Raw genomic sequence first — 8,752 nt, forward strand, 5'->3', positions numbered from 1 at the left:
TTAAAAGCTATACAAAACATTTTATCTCTCTTTTTAGTTTTTGTTCGATGGAATGAACACACAAATAGTTTCGATAATTTCCAAGCTTGGAGATCAAACAAATATTGCATCATCATCATTTTTATTGTTGTTGGAGTAAAAATTATTTAGTTATAGTATAAATTATTATTTATTTGACTTACGAATATTGAATATTCAAATGAGTTTTTATTACAATAAAATTAGCAATTTCTAAGAAAATATACTAGAAAACCTGTCACAAATAGAATAATACTAAAATATTTGACAGAAAGGCAGAAACAAGTAGTTCCTAGCCCAAACAAGTCTCCAGCAAGAGAAAATTTGAAGGAGATCCCAGCTGATGTCTTGGTTAACGTATTCTCAAGATTGCCATTGGAATACGTTGCAAGGTGTCGTTGCGTGTCAAAGGACTATGTTTATCAAATCAACTGTCTGTATGTTTATCATAACAGGCACATTATTTGTAGACACCATCGTAGTAAATGTCAGTTGCCACTGTTGCAATTTCTTGGTTTTTTTGATGGATTAATATAAATTCAAATGAACAAAAAAAGCCAAAGGTCTTTAAGAGATAATTGGTTAGTGGCTGTGAGAACTTTTGCTTAATTACACATCTTTTAGTGTGTTTTTTTTTTTTTATCTAGTGAGGCTTCTAAGTTTTTTTTATTTTTATTTTTTATTTTAAAAGTGTCAAAAATGTAACTGCTTTTTGTCTTGGACAAAGTGTAACTGCTTATTCTCTGCTTTTTTTTGGACAAAGTGTATATTCTCTTTTTTAATAAAAATTCACAAAAGGGAAAATCACGTTTTAAAACCTTCAAAAGTGTTAATGAGTAGCACTTTAAATCTCGAAAGAATTTCACTAACACTATAAACCTTTAAAATAAATTTATTAGCACTATAAAACTTGAAAATAATTTTACTAACACTTTAAACCTTAAAACTAATTTTCATTTTTGTACCAACATAAAAAATAACAGAATAATAATATCTGTCAACGTGAAATAGTTAAACTATGTTGTTTTAATTAGTTTTAGTTTTTATAAAAAAAAAAAAATTGTGTTCATCTTCATTGTAGACAAAACTTTTAGGACGTTCTTTTCACATTATTAATCCTTTTAATAGATGTATCTCCACTGGATTCTGATTCAAATCGATTGACTTCTCATTGGAAACCAATGAATCTTCTAAATATATTATCGTCTTCAATTTTATTGTCAAATGTTTTAACCTTACCTATGATTCTTCATTTTTTGTTGCTTTGATGTATTTTTAATTTTTTTTTATCAATCTTCATCAATAACTAAATTAAATTGAATTAATTAAACAAGTATTTAAATCAAACCAGCTTAGTTTAACTATTTCATGTTGACGGATATTACTGTTCTGTCATCTTTCGTGGCGGTAGAAACAGGAAAGTTAGTTTTACGGTTTAAAGTGTTAGTGAAATTATTTTAAATGTTTATAGTGTTAGTGAAAACATCTCAAGGTTTAAAATGCTACTCAATGACACTTTGAAGATTTAAAATGTGATTTTCCTCTTTTTAAAAGCTATACAAAACATTTCATCTCTCTTTTTAGTTTTTGTTCGATAAAATGAACACACAAATAGTTTCAATAATTTCCAAGCTAAGTATTGCATCATCATCATTTTTGAGAAAGATTAAAGTATATCATCGTGAACTCAAATGTGCATGAGATTTCATGTTTGAGTCTTTACTCCGCTATTCTAATGATTTTTAAATTCTAAAAAAAAAGATTAAGGTATATCATTGATGATTTTACATCTATTGATATATTTCTTGTTGTTCGAGTAACAATTATTTAGTTCTAGTAGAAAATATTATTTGTTTGACTTACGAATATTGATTATTTAAATTAGTTTTTATTACAAAAAAACTAGCGATTTTAAAAGAATATACTAGAAAATATGTCGCAAATAGAATAATACCAAAATATTTGATGATCCCACACAAATTTTGGAACGAACATATATAATCTCAGATACCTTGTAAATTGGGAGTAATTGGTATATTTTTGTTATCGTATTTTTTGCAATTTTAGGTGAAGTTGCACAAAAAAAAGTGTAAACTGAGAGAAAATGTAAATGATTGAATCTCATTTGTCGAAAAATAAATAAATAAATGTTTTCTCATTTGTTGTAATTCAAATTAGTATCTTAGCTCGAAAAATATATGGAAACGAACGTTTTGAAAAATGACGCGCGAAAATATAATTGCCGGTAAAAGATAACGGTTATTTCCAGTCATAAAAATGTAACTACTTTACATTATGAGAGAATTTCTTTTATCTTTTGGTAGTTTCAAGAACTACTGTAATTATGTTTGAATGAAATGAATAATTATCAAGACAATATCACCATCAGTTAGACCAGCTGTGGTCCTCCTTTTAAGTCCTTATAAATAGAAAATGTGTCCACACCTTCGAAAAACAAAAAGGAAAAAAAAACAAGTCATGTTTGGGAGTCTAGGGTTAAACGCCGCCATGGAAAAAAGGCAGAAGCAAGTAGTTGCCAGCGCAAGCAAGTCCCCACCAAGAGAATACAAGAAGGAGATCCCAGCTGATGTCTTCATCGACATATTCTCAAGGTTGCCAGTGAAAGACGTGGCAAGGTGTCGTTGTGTGTCGAAGCTCTGGTCTTGCCTACTTCGTCGTCGAGACTTCACCCAACTGTACCTGAAAGTGTCATCGGTTCGTCCGCGTCTCTTATTCACCTTCCTATACAAGGGTAAGCGGATCTTGTACTCCATGCCTCAGGATTTAGATCCAGACCAAGACTACCCCTGTGTATATCCGCATTACCAGATGCATTTCCCTAAAGGTTTGGGTTCTTCGGATGATGTGTGTCCATCTATACTTGGTTTGATCTGTACCAAATCTAGGAAGCCGATGATCTGTAACCCTAGCACAGGACAGTACATGTCTTTACCCGTAGCGACAACCAAGAGGAATCTGAGTAGACCCTATTTGGGGTATGATCCTACCGGCAAAGTCTTCAAGGTATTGACCGTGTCTGATGATTATGTGTGTCGAGTTTCAACATTAGGAACGGGAGAAGTGACCTGGAAAAGGGTCGAATGTTCGATACCCCATCAAGCGTTACATACTGAGGTATGCATTGATGGGGTGTTATATTATTTAGCTAAGCGCATGGGCTATGGAACTCGACCAGGTTATATGGTCGTATGCTTTGATGTTGAATCGGAGAGGTTCAATTTTCTAGATGTTGAGTTACCAATTTTGGGTTCAGCTCTCATAAACTACGAAGGTAACTTGGGCATATTGTTGCCAGATTCTGGTATTATATATGAAGGCACAGAAAGTTTTGAGCTGAGGGTTCTAGAGGATCATACTGATGAGGTCAAATGGTCGAATACTGTCTACACATTGCCATTTTACTGGAAGTATGCAGTTTCACATTCCTTCCTATACATTGCCGGGATGACTAGTGCAGGTGAAATTGTCTTGTCGACAAGCTTTCTAGTGGAGCCTTTCGAAGTGATCTACTTCAATATTGTGCAGAATACCGTGGTAAGAATTGAAATCACTTTCGGAATTGTAGATAAAAAGGCTCCCTGCTCAAGGGTTTTGACTTTGCTAAACCATGTAGAGAATGTGGAGCTTATGGATTAGGATCGTTTATAACATATGTAGCTCCCCGGCCTTCTATATATATAAGTTTGTGCTCTTGTATACACCATACCCTTATTGTTGTATCCATCTTGTATCATTGTTCGTTGAAACTTGTAAGCTTATCTATGTTTAATTAACTATTTCAACTTTTTCTCTTCTTGAGTAACCTACTTTGTCTTCGTAATTTTACTATAATTAAACATAGAATTTGATCCGTTTTCAGATAGATAGTCTGATGAAAGAGAGGGCACACAACAAATTTGGTAACCTCAACCTGCACGCATGTAACAATTAATTAACGATGATTCTTATCATTTATTTCTTCTCACCAATATCAAACAGTTGATGATGATTTTTTTGTTTAATGGGATTACCATAAGAGGCACATTGTTGTTGTCTATGAGACTATGAATTATCAGATCTACTGTCTAACAAAGCTTCCTCTGTAGAAACTAATAAAATTAAAATTTTGTATGTTCATAATTAATATCACAAATCAAGCTACAGGTAAACCCTTCCCAGAAAAAAAAAATTAGGGTTTAATTTTGGATCAGTTTCTCTTTATTGCAAAGAGAAAACAACGTAAATAGGAAATTCGTACAACGGTGAACAGTTTATAGTTTCTTGTCGAACAAGAAGGCAAGACAATAACAGAAGCACCACTCCATGTATTGCTTAATTTGGATTATTTTAAAATGCTCCCATCATATCAAATAATATCACATTTCATCAGACCGGTGAAGTCAAACCGGTTTTGAGTTCTCGCTGGAATAGTAAGTAGTTCAGACCGAAGCCAAGAGGAAAAAATGGGTCATTCGAATTGGCATCAGCGGTTGACGGCAACTGGTCAAACGCGTCTGAACCAGCTCACCTCGTAGTCATAATCTGTAAAAATGACATCACTCTTTTTAAGAACCAGTGGCTCATGAACCTTATAGGCCTTCCTCAGGATCTACATTTAGAGCTAAGAGAAATGTACAAGCCAGCTTCTCTGAAAGAGATGGAAGGATTCTCATTATTCATTTCTTCTCACCAACAAACATAAGAGGTACATGGTTTGTAGACGTACTTGTAGCTATTAGTATATGAGACTATATTTATCAAATCAACTGTCTAAACAAAGGATCCTCTATTGAAACCAATAATACTGTATATCTAATATACGTTTAGATGAACTTGAAAATTATCAAGACAGTAATATCTCAATCTATCAGACCTGTGGTCCTCCTTATAAATAGAAAACGTTAGAACTCACTGTGTCCACACCTCCCAAAAAAGAAAAAAAAACGTCATGTTCGGGATTCTAGGGTTTAACACCGCCATTAGAAAAATGCAGAAACAAGTAGTTCCCAGCCCAAGCAAGTCCCCACCAAGAGAAAACTTGAAGGAGATCCCAGCTAATGTCTTGGTTAACATATTCTCAAGATTGCCATTGGAAGACGTTGCGAGGTGTCGATGCGTGTCAAAGCACTGGTGCCGAGACCGACATAAAAATATTCCGAGATGAAAAGTGCAGGTGAAATCATACTGTCGACATGCTCTCTAGTGGAACCTTTCTACGTGTTCTACTTCAATGTAAACAAGAATACTCTAGTTAGAGTAGAGATCGATTTCGGAATTGTAGCTAAGAAAGCTTCCAACTCAAAGGTTTCGACATTGATAAACCATGTGGAGAATGCAGAGCTTATGGATTAGGACTTTATAATATATGTAGCTTGCCTACTACATAAGTTTATTGTTGCATCCATCTTGTATCAATGTTTGTTGTAACTTTCAAGCTGGTTATGTTTAACTATTTGAATTTTTTTCTCTCTTCATGAGCAAAATTTCATTTTAGTTGTCTTGGTGAATTTTACTGTTAATTAAGTTATATAATTAAACATTGAATTTGATGAAACGTGCAATCTCAGCTTCTCTGAAAGAGATGGCACACTTGTTAATTCGGAATGAAATGATTCTCATGATTTGTAGTAGTATATAACACTATGTTTATCAAATCAACTGTCTAACAAAGCTTCTCATAAATTAATCAGAATTTTTTCTTCTCAACACCTAAAAATATTGAAAACCATGTTGTAGTTTTTCATCTACTTGATCTATGCAACTTCTCAACACCTAAAAATGAACACTTATGTTAAATACCATTACAAAGACAATATAGGAGTCCGAAAATAAATAAAAAAAGACATACCTTGACAACTAAATGATAGAAAACAACTCAAAATAAAAGGAAAAGAAATCATTAAAGGAGTAAAAACAAATAATAGTAATTTTAAAAGTAAAAATATATGTTTTACACTTTTACTAGAGGTGTGTACTCAGGTGTTAAGTCAATGGGTATCTTGGTGTTAATGAAACCTAATTAGGCTGAGATTTCATTTTTTAGACTAGCCAAAGTCTTTAAGACATTATTGATTAGTGATTGTAAGAATTTTTGCTTTATTACACAGCTTTTAAAGTTTTTTTTTTATCCAATGAGCCTATTAATCTTTAAATTTTTTTCTTTTAAAACTGTAACTGTTTTTTCCAATGTTTTTAAAACCGGACCGGTAACTGAACCGAGAAATCTTCTGGGTCATGAGTCAATATGGTTCGACCGGGATCAACCGGGTTCAATTGATTTTAATGATATTTTTATAAATAATAGGTAAGGATATGTTATCTATTTTTTTTTCCAATGATTACAACTATGATATAATTACTTACACCAAATAAAATACTTCAATAATCATAATGTTTTTTTTAAAGTAATAAACTCAAAGTGTAACAAACTAACCATTACCAATAAAATATTTTTTTCCATTACGTACATTAGAGAAAAAATGAACACCAAATTGATTACCAAAACATGCACAAATCAAACATCTTTTATTATAAAAACAATTGGTTTCAATAAATTTACCTTGATTTTAAAGATTTGTGGTGTGAGTTGCAGATAATTCAAACTATAGAAGGAAAAAAAAACTAGTATGAAAAGTAAAAAGTTTAATTACGGAAATTTTTATTTTAAGAAACCCTACTACTGCTAAGAATAAAACTAGAAAGGTAATTAATTGCACTCGTTTTTACAAAAAAAAAGTTAAAATCCGGTTTTATCCGGTTCAATGGTTCACCGGTTTTTGGATTTTTGGCGGGTTGATATGGTTTTTTACCGGTTCAATTTTCTTTGGGTTTTGATATTAACCCAACCCGGGTATGCTGCCGGTTCGCGGGTTAACGTGGTTCGACCGCCGGTCCGGTCCGGTTTTGAAAATACTGGTTTTTTCTTATTATTATTATTTTTTGGAAAAACTCAAAAACCCAACTTTTTATAAGCTATACAAACTTTCTATTAATTATTACCTCTCTTCATATTTTTTGTGTGATGGATTGAACACACAAATAGTTCCAATAATTTGCAAGCTTGCAAATCAAATCACACAACTTTTAGAGTTTGGTTTTATTCAATGAGGCTTTTATTTTAGATTTTTCTTTTAAAAGTGTAACTGCTACATATTCTATTTTATTATTTATTTTTTTTTGAAAAAATTCAAAACCCAACTTTTAAAAGCTAATTATTTTTTTATTAATATTTATCTCTCGATATTTTTTGTTTAATGGATTGAACACACAAATAGTTCTGGTAAATTGCAAGCTTGCAAATCAGCCTTTTTTTTGGACAAAGTTTAACTGCTTATTCTTTTTTTTTTTATATAACAAAAGTTCAAACACAAAACTTTTTAAAAGCTATACAAAATGTTTTATTTCTCTTTTTAGTTTTTGTTCGATGGAATGAATACGCAAATAGTTTCGATAATTTCCAAGCTTGCAAATGAAAAAAATATTGCATCATCATCACTTTTGAGTAAGATTAAGGTTTATCATCATGAACTAAAATGTGCATGAGATTTCGTGTTTGAGCCTTTACTCCGCTATTCTAATAATTTTTAAATTCAAAGAAAAAAGATTAAGGTATATTACGATCATGATTTTACATCTATTGATATAGTTACTGTTGTTCGAGTAACAATTATTTAGTTATAGTATAAACTATTATTTTTTGACTTATGAATATTGATTATTCAAATGAGTTTTTATTACAAAAAAACTAGCGATTTATAAGAGAATATACTAGAAAATATGTCGCAAATAGAATAATAGCAAAATATTTTTGAGAGAAACAAATCCCTCACAAATCAATCCTCCTAAATTTATATTTTTTTTTATGATCTCACTCAAATTTTGCGACGAACATCAATACTCTCATATACCTTGTAAATTGGGAGTAAATTGGTATATACTTGCTATCGTGCTCTTTGCAATTTTAGGTTGAGTTACAAAAAAAAAAGTGAAAACTGAGAAAACATATATGGAAACGAACGTTTTGAAAAATTACGAATGAAAAAAAAAAAATTCTGGTAAAAAGATAACGGTTATTTTCAGTCATAAAATGTAACTAATTTACATTATGAGAGAATTCTTGTTTTTTTGGGGTAGATTCACGAACTACTGTAATTATGTTTAAATGAAATGAATAATTATCAAGACAATAATTATTTAAATTCTTTACCTATTTTCCCTCAATCAAATAGTTCAATTGCTATTTCTCTCAGAGATTAAAATTTCTCATCTAATTCTCCATTAAATTGTAAACCATCTTTTAAATTTTGCATACATGTATTTCTTGTTTCATTTCATTCAAATTAGTATTGCAATATGGAAACACATATTTTTAAAAAAACTAAGCTAGCCTGCGAAAAAATAACGGCTTTGCACTGGTGATTTCATATATTATACACATCTAAAAGAAAGACTACTATTTTTGGTAGATTCATGAATTATTAATATACATTTGGTTGAACTTGAAAATTAGCAAGAAAATGTCTCGATCTAGAAGACCACGCATGCGACTTCGGGTAATGCGATTCAGTTTGGATTGAATACTTCGGGTCTTTTCTCTGTTGGTTTACAGAATTTTGAAGTTGTGCCGAATTATCGATTCGGTTCATTTGGTTTTTAGATTAAAAACCTGAAAATAACTGATTTTTACTATGATTAAATTTCCACTTTTTTATGTTTTTTTTTTTTTTGGGAACTA

General features: G+C 31.2%; 1 pseudogene across 1 annotated transcript; it reads left to right on the plus strand.

The window, feature by feature from the left end:
* The first annotated feature begins 2,473 nt into the window (after positions 1-2,473).
* On the plus strand, positions 2,474-3,832 carry LOC104790929 (F-box protein At3g47030 pseudogene; annotated as a pseudogene). Its single transcript, XR_015559616.1, has one exon. The product of XR_015559616.1 is annotated as an F-box protein At3g47030 pseudogene (transcript).
* The last annotated feature ends 4,920 nt before the right edge of the window (positions 3,833-8,752 follow it).

The sequence above is a fragment of the Camelina sativa genome, chromosome 6, assembly GCF_030686135.1.
Source record: "Camelina sativa cultivar CO46 ecotype springtype chromosome 6, ASM3068613v1".
NCBI lineage: Eukaryota > Viridiplantae > Streptophyta > Magnoliopsida > Brassicales > Brassicaceae > Camelina > Camelina sativa.